The 17,184-nt window shown below is 42.4% G+C and overlaps 1 protein-coding gene across 2 annotated transcripts in view; it reads right to left on the bottom strand.

Moving 5' to 3' along the window:
* The window catches only part of AIDA (axin interactor, dorsalization associated), a 140,496-nt gene that overhangs the window by 16,566 nt on the left and 106,746 nt on the right, over nt 1-17,184 (bottom strand). The gene's annotated exons all lie outside the window — the stretch shown is intronic.

The following is a 17,184-nucleotide window of genomic DNA, read 5'->3' as shown; positions in this document are numbered from 1 at the left end:
TCAATATGCACATTTTTGTGCTCAGAAATTGCCTGCCCAGAGCAGGCATTAATTTCTGAACATCCTTAAAAAAGTTGTACAGAAAAGCAGAAAATACTGCTTTTCTGTACTTCCTCTGACTTAATATCATGATGATATTAAGTTGGAGGAACAAAAAGGAGTTAGGTAAAAAAAAAAAACCCACAACATTTTTTTAAATGGTCTGATCACCTCCAAGGACTGGCCTGATGGGCCAAGCGGTCCGGGTGAGATCCGGTGGTTCAGAACCTGAATGAAGGTCCTTAGGAAAACCCTTTGAAAAGTTCAAATCTTCTCCCTCCGGTGGGCCAGAACCCCTGCCGGAGAATCTCCTCCGGCAGGGTTGTTCCCGATTGGTCCTTTTCAGTAACATCAGCAATAAGCGAAGGAGTGAATAAATCAATATTAAAGTGTCGGGCACTTAATTTATTTTTTCCACTTATTACCGATTGGTCCTTTCACTGTCACATGTCAGTGAAAGGACCAATCACTTTTCAGAAGGCTGTCCTGAAAGGGGATTGGTCCTTTCACTGTCACGTCAGTGAAAAGGACCAAATCGGGAACAGCCCTGACAGAGTAGGTTCTCCGGCAGGGGTTCTCAGCTTGTGGGAGGGAGAAGCTTTGAAGTTTTCAAAGGGCTTTCCTAAGGACCTCCATTCAGGTACAGACCCCCCCTGGATCTCACCCGGACTGCTTGACCTTTCAGGCCAGACCTTGGGGGGAGGGAGCTTAGGGCAGGTCAGACATCGGGTGCCCAGCCATGTTTCCCAGGCACCCGATGTCAAGGACACGCTAGGGGCTCACAATTTTCCCTAGCGCGGCCTTTTCAGCGCGGCAGGTCATTTAAATATGATACCGAATCCCCGGGAGTGGTGGCCGGGTGCGCGTTAAAGTGGGCACAAAGCGTCCAGTGCCCGTTTTGTTTCTGTTTCTGCCATTACTTATACTACTATACAATAACAGACCCCTTTGGTGGAGACTTTCCAGAAATCTGTCTCAGTAACTGTTAAATTAAAGGGTTTTCCTTTCAATCTCCAAGTTATCAGTTTCCAATATTCAGAGATCTTCATTTTCAAATTCTATTTTATTCTCCCTGGGAATTTATCAGTGTTTATTATAACAAACAAATGGGAGAAAATCGGTGGAGAATAATTTACTGTGATTTTTTTCTCGTTTTTGTTCGTTATAATAAACACTGAAATTCCAAGGAAAATTAAAATAAAATCTGAAATTAAAAGGTCACTACTGATATTGCATGGCTGGGTATCTTATCAGGCCTTGACCTATGTTGTCTGTCAGGCTGGATGGTTCTGACACTCAGATCCAATAGGTCAAAGAACAAAGCAGAGGCTATTCTGATGATTCCTTTCTGCTTTGCTCTTTTGATTTTTGTTATAAATTGTCTCAGAACCACCCACAGAGGAAAAATACATAGCTATGAAGAAGCATATCTGCTGCTAGAGTCCTGCCGTCCTTGTTAGAACTGTGGAACCTTGAGAGCTTGGTGCTTTTTTACCCATTGCGATATCAAGGCCATAAGCAGTCCCTAATCCAGAGTATAACTAACTAGCTCTTTTTGGATAAATTGTTACAACATATAGCTATATCTCAATTGACTGCATTTTTTTAGGAAATGGCGGGTAGGATAAACAAGATATACTCCAGATTTAGAGCCAGACATAGCACAGTTTCTTTACTAGTGTTTTATTTATTTATTTATAACTATTTAACAAGTGGTACACTTGAGGATAGCCGCTCAGCCCAGTGCTTTTCAGTACAGTATCTCATAACTCAAATGGTAAAACAGTAACAAAAGACCTCCAGACCCCCGGTTACAAATGCAGAAACTGGAAGAACGATTTACCCCACAAGCAGTAGTACAGAACCCCAGTAGTCTGTTACCCCAATACTCCCAAAACCAGTTCCATATTTTGTCATACATCATCATATTGTGTTTCAGCATATAGATGAATTTCTCAATATGATGACATGGATTTGCTTATCCCATATCTCAAAAGAAGGCACAGACTTCCATAATAGCACAATCATATAGAGTCTCACATATATCAAATGATCAGCTAGGATTCTTTTTGCTATAAATAAGGACTGATCTCCCCAGCTACCTAACAAACATAACTCAGGCTTCAGAGAAAGGGCCTTACCCATAATTGCAGCTATTCTTTCCTCAATAATGGCTCAGAAAGAGGCTATAAGGGGGCAGGATCACCACATATGGAGATACATACCCTCCCCATTCCACATCTTCCCCCACATAATCTAGAGGACACCAGAGGAAAAAAAACAGCATAGAGAAGAAGATAACTAAGTGTGATGTAACAGATATAACAGTAATTCCATCCTCCTTTGACAGACTGAAATTTTGTGAGCCTTTTTCCAAAGCTGCCTTCGGGAGGTGATATACAAGCCAGGGAGGGTCCTTAGCAATCATGCTCCCAAGAATAGCTCTGTAAAACTTAGAAATAGCTTGGTGGGGAATATCCTCCTAGAAGAACATCTTCTCAAATATAAAAGGGGTTATAAGTGGCCATCAATTCATTGTGAATCTCCTGTCTCTCAAACATCCGGGCACGGAAGCCCACTGAATCTGCAGTAAGCACATATTCAGAGCCGAGATCGGAAAACAATTTTGTACTGGATGCTTTCCTCTTCCCAAAGCTGTCCCACTCTCCAGCAGTTCACAGCTTTCCTGCAAAAGGTGTGAGGAGAAAGGGAAGGGTTCCCAGTTAGTGGAGATAATGAGGACACTACCCCCCATAGCTATATCCGTGTTTTTGCACACTGCCCTCTATATCATCAACATATGAGAATCATAGGGGAAGATCCACTAGCTCTTCTCACCTATGCAGATGTGGAGGGCTGCAACAATAAGCAGGATAAGCCTGCTCCCGCAGTAAATCTAGATGCTATAAAGAATATCAAGGGGTCTGAAGCTCCCTGTGCAGCCACACCAAAGCGCCCTGCATCCTCACAGAACAACAGTACACCTGCAAATTGGGGGAGGTCCATTCCATCCATTTCCTTCGGTCTCCACAGAGTTCTCAGTTTTATGCGTGGGCGTTTATTATGCCAAATAAATTGATCTCGCAATTAATTGAGCTTAACAAAAAAACATCAGGTAAATAACAGGGGACATACTGAAACACATACATAAGCCAGAGCAGCACGTTCATCTTCAACACGGCTATTCTTCCCGCCCAAGACACATGTGAACATTCCATCCCCTCAATTCCCTTTCAACCCTGTTGAGCACAGGTGTGACATTGGCTCTATAGAGAATATTAAAGTACCATGGCACATGGCTACTCAAGTAGGCGATTCCCTCCTTGGTCTCTTTAAAATGAGAAAAGCAAGAGGGTATGTCTCTGTTGCCATATCTATGGGGAACACTTCAGATTTGTTAAAAATAACCTTGTACCCAGAGAGCCTGCCATACTCTGCAAGGATCTGTAACAGTCTGGAGCCCAATGTTTTGGGGTTAGGCAGGAAGAGAAGAATATCATCTGCATATAAAATCAACATGCTCAGAACCTTTCTGCCATAAATCCTGCTACAGTATGGCATGTGCAGATCATTTGAGCCAATATCTTGATTGCTAGGTCAAATGAGAGAGAAGACAATGGGCAACCCCGCCTTCTGCCATTAGAAATAAGGGATGGGTGGGAGCTACGTCCATTAGTGAGTACACTGGCTATGGGACAATAGTATAAGGCCTTCACCCACGTGCAGAATTTATTAGAGACCCCAAATTTCTCTAGTATGGAGAAATGAAAGGACCAACAAGTCCTGTCGAAAGCCTTCTGAGTCAAGTGCAACCACTAGTCCAGCCGCTTTGTCCCTCTTAGCCAGAGCCAATATATTAAACAGCCTGTGTGTGTTGACTGTGGACAGCCTTCCTTTAAAGCCGGTCTGGTCAGGTTTGAGCAGACATACCAGCATCAACTCCAGTCTCAACTGAAGAATCTTAGCGAGAATTTTCACATCAGCATTCAGAAGTGATATTGGACGGTAGGAACCCGGCTCTAATTTGTCCTTTCCCTTTTTATGTACGAATACTATAGTAGCCTCTAACAATGCACTCTCTGTTTCTAGTGCTTGCAAGAAGTATGTAAACACTTCAAGGAGAGCAGGAGACATTTTAGGGGAGAAGAGCTTATAGAAATCTAGAGGAAACTCCTCTGGACCTGGGCATTTCCCATTTAGGAGTTCCATTATAGCCTTGAAAATATCAGCTGTTGTGATGGAAGCAGCCAGTCTGTCTAGTTGTTTCTCTGAGAGAGCGGGCACTGTGATCCCATCTAAATAGTCCTTTCATCCACTCTGCACTCTTCCAGAGCAGAATACATCTCTTCATAGAACTGCCTAAAAATAATGTTAGTCTCAGAAAGCTGGTGTGTCACCACCCCATGCTGTCCCTGGATGCCCCTTATGTGGTTTTTTTTTTTTTTTTTTATAATTTGTTTATTGAGTAATATTGCAGAGGTTCATATACACAGATAACTGGACATAGCATTTTGCATAATGTACACAATACACTCATAGGAAAACCGTAACATGTATAGCTGTGCAAAGGCTATAAGCTGAATACAGAGAAAAAAAAAAGACCAACACATTCTGCCCGCTGTGGTTCTGCCAGCCAGCAAGAACATAAAGAATGCCTGAGTACAGACTAATAAAACCAGAACATTGCATACAATCCCACCCTCCCTCCCACCCCAGAGCAGCAAGACCACCACAAATCATTATAAAGAAACATTAGAGGTATCACAGTACATACAATTATAGAGTTACACTGTAGAGATGAAGAACAAGATAGAGGAGGCTCAGTGGAATGTCCGAAAGAAAGCAGTCATACGGAAGACAGATTATTTAGAACAAGGCTCCGCGCCCTAGGTGACAAAGTAGAAAGATATAACTCCCAGCGATCGTAAAAAATGCGTCTGGGGAGAAACCACTCTGTGGTAATAATATATTTGCACAAAAGACAAGTCTGATGTATCAAGTTCCGCAATTGGGTTATGGTAGGCGGATCTGGAGAAATCCACTTCTGTAATATACATTTTTTAGCAAGCACAATCACCAATCGAAACCACCATTTGACATGTTTAGATCGAAAAGGGATACCCCGACTATCATCCCATAAGAAAATATTGAGATGAAAAGCAAAGGGGATCCCGCAAAGGGACACTAAATACCGGTGGACTGCATGCCAAAACAATTGAATAGTAGGACAAGACCAAAATTGATGCCCCAGTGTGCTACGTGGGGCGGCACACTTAGGACAACAGCCCGTTCCGACATGTCCTAATTTACTGGCCTGTGCGGCCGCCATATAGAACCGGTATAAAAATTTGAGTTGAAGCTCCTGAAGAGGGGTCGGTAGGGACAAGGACTGGGCACGCCCAAAACATCGCCGATAATATGCAGGAGTTAACAAGGTGCCCAGCTCCCTATTCCAACCATCAACCTGTACCTGCCAATCAGGAAGAGAGTGGAACTTCCCCAGAAGACGGTACCAAAAGGAAAGATGGTGGCGAGTCGGATCATCCATATCCAAGAAATCAGAGAGGAGTTCCCAAGCCTGGTCATGGGGGTCCGGTAGGTGCAACGAGTGTATATAATGCCGAATTTGCAAATAAGCGTACAAATGATGGGAAGGGAGATTATATTGGTCCCGTAGGTGCGTAAAAGAATGCACCCGATTGAAGTCATCCACCAGATGCACTAATGCCCTAATTCCACGTATATCCCAGGATGCAAAAATTCGGTCCCGAAGACCAGGCGGGAAATCCCTATTGCCCACTAACGGTAAAAAATGAGTTGTATGACGGGAAAACTGCAATCGTCGACAGGCCCAGCGCCACGCTATATATGTCGGTTTTATCAGTACACTATGCCGAAGAGGAGCAGGAAGCACACTAGGCATTTTATGCAAAATGTAGGCTAATCGAAGCGGCTGTGTCTGCAAGGTTTCGACCTGCAGAGGGGTATAATAAGAGGTATTCATAAGCCAGTCAGCAGCATGGCGAAGCTGATACGCAACATTATAAGACCTAAAGTCTGGAAGCCCCCACCCTCCCTGCCCCCGGGGGAGACAGAGGAGCTTGAGAGCAATACGGGGCTTCTTACCCTGCCAAAGATGTTTGCGCATCTGAGCCTCTAAAAGCTGTAGTTCCCCCGGAGACCAATAGACAGGGAGCAGCTGCATAGCATATAACCATAGAGGAAAAACCATCATTTTGTACAGCGCTATCCTGCCCATCAGTGTCAAAGGTAGAGACTGCCAACGTCGTAGCAGGGTATTTGTTTTTTGCAAAATAGCCTTAAAGTTTAACGATTGCGTTAAAGTTGGGGTCCTGGGAATAAGGACGCCTAAATATGTAATACAATGAGAAGCCTGTGGAATGGGAAAGTCATTAGGCAACCAAGGATGAGCAGTAGGTTTGATAAGCATTACTACAGACTTCCCCAAATTCAATTTAAAGCCCGCTAGGGAACCGTAAAGGGAAATCTCAGACATAAGTGCGTCCCATGCGGATTGTGAGGAGGCAATATGTACGAGGAGATCATCCGCAAAGGCCACTAGTTTATATGGGGCTTGTTCACTAGGCCGAGGGGGAATACCCTGGATCAGAGAGTTGCCACGAATATGGTTGAGCAAAGGCTCTAGAGTAAGGACAAAAAGAAGGGGGGAAAGAGGACAGCCTTGACGGGTGCCCCTAGTGATAGAAAAAGATGGAGTCAAATGACCATTAAGCAAAATCGAGGCCACCGGCTGAGTATATAAGGCCTGAACAGCGTCTTGAAAAAACCCCGATAGCCCCAATTTATTCAGTACAGCAAACATAAAGGGCCACCCCACCCTGTCGAATGCCTTTTTGGCATCGAAACTGATAAGAAGAGAGGGAAGGTCCTGCCAATGACAAGTCTCAAGGGAGGATATAACTTTCCGTACATTAGTAGAAGAGCTCCTGTCCTTGACAAAACCGACCTGGTCAGCATGTACAAGTGCTGGGAGATATCGAGAGAGGCGGTTGGCCATTATCTTCGCCAACAATTTAAGGTCAAAATTTAACAAAGATATAGGCCTATAAGACTCAGGTACGGTCGGATCCTTATTGGCCTTGGGCAGGACAGTAATATAAGCCTGATTACGATAAAGAGAAGAATGTGGGTGAGCAATGAGATCATTGAGCATATCTAACAATGGGGATACAATATGAGGGAGAAGAATCTTATAAAATTCAGCGGGGTAACCGTCAGGGCCGGGGGCCTTCAAGGTTTTAGCCTGAGTAATCACCATCTGAATTTCCTGCAGTTGGATCGGGCGATTAAGAATATCCAGCTGCGTGGCAGACAAAGTAGGCAGCCCAGCTTGAAGGAGGTATTCGTCCAACAACACCGAGTCAACCAGGTCTGCCTGGTAAAGTGTCTGATAATATTGACAAAAAATGGCCCCCATTTTACTAGGAGTATTAACAATCTGTCCCTGTGCATCACGCATCGCCACTATATGGGTCTTAGCCCCCCAACTCTTTGTCATATTCGCCAAAAGTTTCCCGGGTTTATTACCATAATGATAGTAACGGGCCTTAAAATAAAATGCCGACTTTCATGCTCTCAGATGTAACAGGGAGTTAAGTTCAAACATAATGGCATGCATAGAGGATTTAGTGGCTGCGGAGGGGGAATGCTCATACCTATGTTTAGCAGCCCGTAATTGAGTTTCCAATTGGCGAATCTGCAGCAACGAGGCTTTTTTCCGATGGGCTGCATAGGCTATGAGATCCCCCCGAAGGACAACCTTTGCCGTTTCCCAAAATAACAAAGGTTGGGACACATGTTGAGCATTATTGGCAGCATAATCCTCCCAGCGCTTCGCCAGAAAGGAGCGAAACGACGTGTCCCCATAGAGACTACGTGGGAAGCGCCATAAGCGGGGGGAGTCAATCGGGGCACCCACCAAAAAATCCACAGACACCATAGTATGGTCCGTAATCTCAAGGGGGCCCAGATCAGCTCGAAGTACCTGAGCAAAGTCACCATCATATGTCAAGATGTAATCAATCCGGGACCCAGTTCCATGGGATCGAGAGATATGTGAATACTCCAAGTCATTGGGGTGGAGCGTCCTCCAGGCATCCAACAGACCAAGAGCATGGCATACCACAGAGACTCCTTTCGTGGGAGCATCCCCAGGACCCCCCCTTTTAGTAGTTCTGTCCTGAATGGGATCCAGTACACAATTAAAATCCCCTCCAAGGATAAGAGATCCTTTAACATTAGCCGCTATCAGCTTGACCAAATTGACAAAAAAGCCATGACTATAAACGTTAGGAGCATAGATGTTGCAAATAGTGAAGTCACGGCCCTGGATTTGTCCAATTAACAGAATATACCGACCCTCTGTGTCAGCTATGACTCGGTCCATTGCAAAAGGACACTGCTTTCCAATCAAAACAGAGACACCGGCCGAGCCAGAGGAGCTTTGCGCAGAATACACCTGGCTAACCCACATGCGTCTAAGTTTTTGATGCTCCAGTGCATCCAGCTTAGTTTCCTGGAGGAGAGCAATATGAATCTTGTGTCGCTGCAGAGATTGCAAAATTTTATATCGTTTCACAACGGAACCAATGCCCGAGACATTCCAGGAGCCAAATCTAATTACTGACTGTGACATCATTCTCCCATATACAAAAAGTTAAGAAAACCCAATATACACCAATGTACAAAGACCCGGATCTCCCAGCCTAGATCCAAGCCTAGGAAGACAGCGATACCTATTATAGAAACGACCCCCAAGTTACAGTGAAAAATAACAAAAAGCTTGATGCCTTGCGCCCCATTCCCCTCCCCCCTCCCCCCCTCCCAGCCCCATCCCCACAATCATCAACCCATTCTCTTCCCATAGAGAATGTACTTCCCCTAGCATGGGGCTCCCCCTCCCTCCAAGAGAATAGCAAGAAACCGAAAAAACTAAACAAAAAGAAAAGGAAAAATAAGAGAAAAGGGAAGAAAAAAGAAAAAAGAGAGAGAAAACAAAAAAAAAAAAAAGAGAAAAAACTAAACAAAAAATCCAACTCAAAAACACTGCAGTTTAATGCAGCTGGGGTCCTGAGGTCCCTTCACCCAGTCCGGGCAGAGTAAAAGTACCAAAAAGAAGGTGAACGTCCCGCAGCAACAAAAATCTGTACGCAGGGAAACAGAAGCCAGGACAGCCTTCTCCCAGGCCAATAAAACGAACAAAAAACAATACCTGTCAGCGCAATGCAAGTGCCAAAGAAAATGTCAAAATCGCTGACAAGCAATATACCGGCCAGTAATGAGGCCCGTAGAAACAGTGAACAAAAATGAAGCAGAGCACCGTCAAAATACGAAAAAAGAAAAAACTGCATACTGCGTTAGTCCAGCCAGGCGGGCGGTGAGGAGAGTCGCGGAAAATTAAATCCAAAAGGCGCTCTCACCCGTTATGTGTTGTTTTTAAGGCACATTTCCTCAGGGATCTAACCAAGACAACCCCTGGTTTGTCCCCGTGCTCGTAGACGTTTAGCCTAGCATATTTAAAGGCTTTTTTGATACCACATACATGACGCTGAGGTTCTTCTCTAGCAGCCAACAGTTATTTATAAACCCTGGGGGAGCAAGTTGCCTTGTGTGAGTTCAAGCGGACACATCCTTCCCTCCAGTAATTTCTCCTGTTGGCATCTTTGTTTGTTGAGATAACTAGCAAAGCTAATGGTTTTAATTAATGTGAACTGGTTCGAAGGAATTCCTGTCTACTCATACTCCTCAATCTGTCTGTGATCACTAACATATTAGACCACCTACTTGTCTTAAAAGAGGCTTGTCTCAACAGACTGAGCAGACCAGTGTAGGTGACTGGTTTAATTCCTTTAAGTGGAAGATGACAGAAGGTTATGATTAATGATCAATCATCTAGTACATGGGTACTAAGATTATGGGGTGCCCCAGGGATATTCCCTATCTTCACTTTTATTCAACATCTACCTTCGGCCTCTGGGAAACAGTATTAGAGGGTGTGATCTACTGTGTCATCTGTATACAGATGACATTTAGGTCTACCTCAATTTGGGAGATTACCCTGAAGAGTCCATAACCTTAATGAATGATTGTTTAATAATATGAAAATATGATAAAAGCCTTACTGCTATCACATTTAGATTATACAATGTTACCAATGAGGATTACTAAGAAGCTGAAAGTTGTGCAGAATGCTGCTACCCAGACTATTTGTGGGTAAAACAAGTCCCTTCTTATGGGAGATACACTGGCTATCATTAGCTGAAATAATTAAATGTAAATTAATGACATTAAAAGTTAAGGCACCAAGAGGTAGGGATCTATCCTATTTGGTATGTACCAAGTAGGAAGCCAAGGTCTTCCCAAGTAGCAATAATAAGCACCCCATCTCTGAATGACATGAGACTTATAAAGATGAGACTAGATCATTTGCTGAGGTAGACCTCTACTTTTGAAATACCCTCCCCCTAGAGACTTTTGTTGGAATCTAAACTATATTTCATTTAGACAATTAAATTGTCCCATGAAGTCTCTTATGATCATCCTTTTATTTTACTGGTTTGGATACTATTTCAAATACTTAAGATATTACTGAGAGTTTTAAGGAACTTATAGAAGTTCTGGCATCTCCGCTGGCTGATCTTTTCAATGCTTCTTTAGAGTTGGGAGTAGTTCCTGAAGACTGAAGACGTACAGATGTAGTTCCGTTTCACAAAAATGGAAGTAAGGAGAAGGCTGGGAAATACAGGACTGTTAGTGAGTAAATTAATATAATCACTGCTAAAACAGAGGATAGTGCAGTATCTGAGAACCCAGTGAATCACAAGATCCAAGGCAGCATGGTTTTACCAGAGTAGGTTGTTAGGGGCGGTAGCCCTCCAGCCTAGAGTTGGTGATGTGGACTTCTGTGGGGTGAGGCAGCAAGCCGACCACCAGTGAGCCTGACCATGGATGGAAGTGCCAACAAGGAACCTGAAAAGGCTTAACCTACATCAACCATCATTCCCTCAGCTTGAGCCCTTGGTGCAGACAGCCAGTAGGACATAGGTGGATCCCAAGGCATGATCAGAGACAAACAGAATCCAGTAGGTGGTCCCAGGTTGAGGCAGGCGGTGGGCAGGTAGAATCCAGTAAACGGTCCAGCGTCAAGGCAGGCAACAGGCAAGCAGAATCCAGTAACCACGCCAGTAGTCAAGTAGAGTCCAGTAGGATGCCCAAGGTCAAAGCCAGGAGAACAATAAGCAGAGAAGAACTCAAGGAGAATGAAAAACAAGGAATAGGAGGGCAGAAATCAGGCGGGATACAGGCAAGGAGAGTAGAAGCACAGCAAATCAGACAGGAGAGACCAGGAAGCAGAGCAACACACACTGAGGCAAACAACTCACAAGACCTATTGCCGAGGCAGGGAATGCTGGCCTGGACACCGTTAAGTAGGGACGGTCAGTGACGTCATCAGGGTGGGCTATCCGGGTTTCCTGCTGTAGGGCGCATAACCTGAGTGTGCATACGCACATACGTACCAAGATACCCATCACCAGTTTATGGAACATCCGATGATGCGTGATGGTGGATTCTAGTGGAGTGGCAGGAGTCTGTTGCCGGTAGGTCGGAGGAGTGGGTGGCAGTCTAAAATAGATCTTATCAGACAAATCTGATCAATTTGACTGGGTGACCAGAGAGTTGGGTCAGGGAAGCATGCTAGATGTAGCATGCTTGAATTTCAGTAAGGCCTTTGACATATTTCTGCACAGGAGATTTATAAATATATTGAGCATCCCTGGTATGGGGCCTGAAGTGACCAACTGGGTTAGAAACTGGTTGAATAGGAGGCAACAAAGAGCAGTGATAAATGGAGCTTATGCCTAGGAGAGGGGTAACCACTAGTGTGCCTCAGGGATCGATCCTTAGGAAAATGTTGAAAGGAACTGGTCTATGTGAGATTGCAGGACTATTGGCAAAGATTTGTCTTTTTACAGATATAGCAAAATCTTAACAAGGTAGACACCCAGGAAGGTCTGGAAATCATGAGGCGGGATCCAGTAAAACTTAAGGAATGGTCTAGAGTCTGGCAGCTAAGATTTAATGCTATAAAATGCAGAGTCGTGCATTTGGGCTGCAAAAACCCAAGGAAGTGGTCCAAGGGTTGAAATTATGCTATGCAAAAATCAGTGTGATCTAATGGTGATCATATCTAATGCTGGTGCCCTGCTCTGTGAATTGTGGAGAATCTAGCCACATTGGTCATCATGGGAGAGCACTGGTGTTAGTTTAAGTATTGAACTTTATGTACTCATCTTTCCAAGAAGATAGAGAACCAGAGAAGACAACTGGACAGACTAGATGGGACAACTGCTCCATATCTGCAGTCATCTACTATGTTATTATGATGGGGTAATTTCTTGTAACATTTACATAAGACCTGCCATGCTGGGTCAGACCAAGGGTCCAACAAGCCCAGTATCCTGCTTCCAACAGTGGCCAATCCAGGTCACAAGTACCTGGCAGGATCCAGAGAAGCAGATAGATTCTAAGCTGCTTATCCCCAAGAATAAGCAGTGGATATTTGCAACTCCACCTTAATAATGGTTTATGGACTTTTCCTCCAGGAACCTGTCCAAGCACTTTTTAAATGCAGCCTCACTAATTGCTTTCACCATATTCTCTGGCACAAATTCCAGAGCTTAATTATGTTTTGAGTAAAAAAATATTTTATTAGTTTTACATGTATTACCTAGTAACTTCATTGTGTGATTCCTGGATCCTTTTCCTGAATGGCGGCTCCTAATTTGACTTAAGAAGAAACCTACACAGATATATAAAACTATTGAAAAATAGTAATATTTCCAATGCAAGTAATCTCAACTAGAAGAACAGATACTAATCCATCCATCTGTTGGTACCTTCTACATACTATCTAAACTTCACAAACCTTGATGTCCTGGCAGATCAATTATATCTGATATTAATACATTCTCAAAGGAAATATCTGTTAACAGAGAACATAATGGCAGATAAAAATCATGAGAACCCATCCTGTCTGCCTGTACACATCTCCTGTTCAGCTTTATAGCCCTTGCCTCTCCCTCAAAAATCCTCTGTGCTTGTCCTAAGCTTTCCTGAATTCTGACACTGCTCTCATCTCCATCTCCACAGAGGTTGTTCCATGCAGCCACCACTCTTTCTGTAGATTGCTCCAGAGGCCACTCCTTTCACCTTCATCATGACGCCTTGTTCCAGAGTCTTCTTTCCATTGAAAGGACCATGTCCTATGGAAGTCTTCCTTGAAGGTATTTAAATGTTTCCATCTTACCATAATAAAAAACAAACAACTTCACACAATACACCACAGAACTACACAGTTAAAGAACATCAAGCAGTCACTACCAATCTTGCCTTATCTCAATGGATATAGAATCACTATACAAGCAACTTTCCCCCAGGCAGAAGGCCTAACAGCATGTTACAAATTTCTTTAAAGAATTCCACAGTGACCACCAATACATACTGGAAAATATTACAAATCAAAAATTCATACTGACCCATAAATACTTCAGCTTTAATAATGGCATCTATCTATAGCACATGAGTAACAGAATGTAAACTTTTAAATGGCAGAACTTGAGGATAATTTTGAATGTATGTTAAACTAGATTTTTCAAATATCAGTATACTGATGACATTTTATGATTTGGAATAGGGAGAAGAAACTCTAAATTTTACAAGTCTTATAACTGATTCCTTCAATTAGATTCAAAATACTACTCAAAAGAAAGAAAGCGATAAGAATGTACTATCCAAAATGTTAACAATAGCTATCTACAAACATGTACACAAAGATAACTAAAAGATGCAGTTTCTTTAACTATTTCTACCCATCACTTATTACAAAGTAGTCCATTATGCATAGCCAAGTGACAATATATCACTGTATATACTCTGACCCAAAAGACAGGGCCATCATCTCAAAGTTCTATATGAATGCTTCAAAAAGGCTATGAACCTTAATTCATATCCAGATAAATTATATTTTCAATTAATACGCCCAGGGCAACCCTACTGCAATAAAAAGGAATAAAAACAGACTAGGTTGTCCCCTTGGCTGCAAAAACTGAGAAAAACCATAAAAAGGAAGGTGAATCAAGGCAAGAAATATTCCCTGTTCCTCCAGTACTAGCTTAACAGCAGCCATATAATCAAACAAACGTGTAAGTAGAAAGCTCCAAAACAAACTCATAAAAAAAAATGGCTAAACACCTGTAGGAAGCCATGCTGAAAACTATGCCAACACATTTCACAGGATCCCACAGTGACCCACATTGGTAAGACTTTTTTTTTGTTCTGTTTCTGTTCAGACATTCAGTCAACGCAATCTCACTCTTTAATTGTTATGCCATATCACATTACATTTTAAAGTTCAAGTTACAAGTTTGAAAGTTCCCTTCATGTACAGATCTTTTACTTAGTATTTCATTTATTACTGCAGTTTTAAATAGTTCATTCAGTAGGTAGCATTTCAGTACATTCTTATGTCTTCTTTTATTCTCTAATATTTGCCTTTTTCCTTCATAGAAGATTTTCCATCCAACTGGGACCTGTAGTGAACATCTAATGCCTTTTTTGTAAAGTTGAGTACAATAAAGGTGCAGTCTCTCTCCTACTTACTTATACCTTAGGAGAGAAATCTGGAAACAACCAATATTTCTGCCCTTCAGAATTCTCTCTTTATGCCATTAGTTTAATATGCAGCATTTAAAACATTAAGAATGACCTGCCTTTATTCTTCCTGTCTATGAGCTCTTTTTATTAGAATCGTTTCTCTTTTGTCAGACGGTCCCAGCCAGCTCCAACAAAACTCCAGAACAGTTTTTGGCTTCTTCTGTTACACCTACAATTTTATGTTATTTCTGCTGCTTCTATTTGCAAGATCTCCCAAATTGATGACATTTTATTCTGCTTTTTCTTCCCAGTGCACTCAGCTGACAACTCATGGTTATGGATTGGTCTTGCTCAGAAAACCTTTGTTCTACTTTTGCCAGTTGATTATTGTTGGTTTTTCTATCAGTGCATCTACTAAGATCTGAAATGTTTGTGCTTCTTCAAGGGCTGAGACACTCCCTTTGTGATTGCTGTTATTTCCACCATTGTGCTTGGCACTCCCATTCTGGCTCCAACACCGTTTTCTCTTGTAGTTTTGTTTTCTCTACAGCAATTTTCTTCCTTTGTTTTGCTATCGTTAGTGTTTCTTTTATTATAAACCTGTCCATACACCGAGCTGGCACAGTATTCTAAACCAGTTTTGAAAAGCTGATTTGTTTTACCCTAGGGTTCCACACCAACCCACCCATCTTCTTTTCTTGTATAGTTTTTTTTTTTTTAGACAAATGGAGGCCTGCTTTCTTCCACACAATATTCCCTTTCTATCTTTTGAGACTTTTAAATTTTAAATCCCAATTCTTGGACAGAATAAGCTTTTGCATCATACTTATACTACTTTGGCAAAAAACAGATGGACAAGAAAAGCCCATACAGATTTGAGGGGGAAACTTTTTTTGGAACTAGACTACAGCATTAATTATCTTATAATAGGAGTACCAAAAGGGACAAGGGCTCTTACTCACTACCAGCCTACAGTTACCTTATCACACCCACTTCTCATAACCACCATAATGCAATCTGTGATTCACTTACAGTATGCCTGCTTTTTTTGGGGGGGGGGGGGGGGGCATTGCCAACAATTTTATCCAGATCATTTCCCTGGGAATTTCAAGCAGAGAACTTTTAGAGGAAGAACCTGCTGACCATTTCTTTCATCCTCAGGTTCCTCCTGAACACAACACTGCAGGCCATGGGCTTTAGACAACAAATTGGGAGTCACAGGCCGCATCCACGATAAATCTTGTTGCCAGGATTATTTAACAGATGGAAGAATTTAAAAAAACCTCAAGACATGGGGTTGCCAGCTGTTTGAGATCCACTATGCAATGCCAGAAGCATTTGATAAGGACGAGTACACGGCTATTGACTTCACGGGCCTTTTACAAAGGCAGACTCCATGCACTTTTCTGTGACACGTTTTAAAGACATTATTGTCCTCTATCAGAATGGTAATCCTCACCTATCCCAGTACTGGCCAGATCCACAGCAAGGGTGTTCAGTTATGACTGAAAAACTTCATTTAGGAGTTCATTTAATTTGGCCACTGTATGTGGGACTAAACTTTTATTTGAGCTGGTGCACTGGGAATTATCTGCTTTGCTCAGCAGTGCTCTAAAAAGGGCTGTCTGGGGTGGGGGTTTGGACCCCTCCATCAGTACAAACATGCCAACTCCATGCGATGTGCAAATGTTGCAAAATTTTATTTGCAAGAACTATATTCAGTCAAGTATGGAGCTCACTGTTTTTTTGCAAATATCCTTTTGAAATTTCATTTGCATGTCACAACTCAGAGTGCATTCTGCTGTTCTGTGTACATGCCCAGGAAATTAAAACAAAAAAACAAAAACAGATCCTAGGTTGAATGCACAGCAACTAAAGGAATAACTAATGAACAGTAAATACATGAGAACATTTTAATTTGCTTTCAGAGAAACTTGAATAGTCTGTTGTGAGTTTGTATAGTATTCTAGACTGGTTTTGAAAAGTTGAATTGTTTTATTTATGGCTCTGTACTAACGCACCCCACTTCTTTTCTTGTATAGACTTTTTAGAAGGATGGATGACTGCTTTCTTCCATATAGCATTCCCTTTCCTCAGTTACATGACAACTAAAAGTCCATCCTTCAGGCTGCTTCTAAATCTTGATACTTGACCTCACAATCACAGCTTTGCTGATTTCACCGCAATGTCGCTATTTGCTTTGTCTGGGTATTTTCACTAAATATAAGACAGATACATAGCAGGCACACAAAGCAAGGTCATCTGTACAGCAGTATGTACATCTGGTAGTGCTGTAGAAACAATCAATAGCAGCACTAGTAGTATTAATCTGTTCTCACTGGATCTGACAGAGCATTAGGCAGGGCAGGAAAACAATGTGTGACGCTGAGATGTAACAGGAAACAGAACTAGAAGAAAGTTAAAGAGAAGCAGTGTCTTAGAGAAGGAGAC

The sequence above is a fragment of the Rhinatrema bivittatum genome, chromosome 3, assembly GCF_901001135.1.
Source record: "Rhinatrema bivittatum chromosome 3, aRhiBiv1.1, whole genome shotgun sequence".
NCBI classification, from domain to species: domain Eukaryota; kingdom Metazoa; phylum Chordata; class Amphibia; order Gymnophiona; family Rhinatrematidae; genus Rhinatrema; species Rhinatrema bivittatum.
Note: the sequence above shows the minus strand (reverse complement) of the source record. Positions and strands in the feature narration are given on the sequence as shown.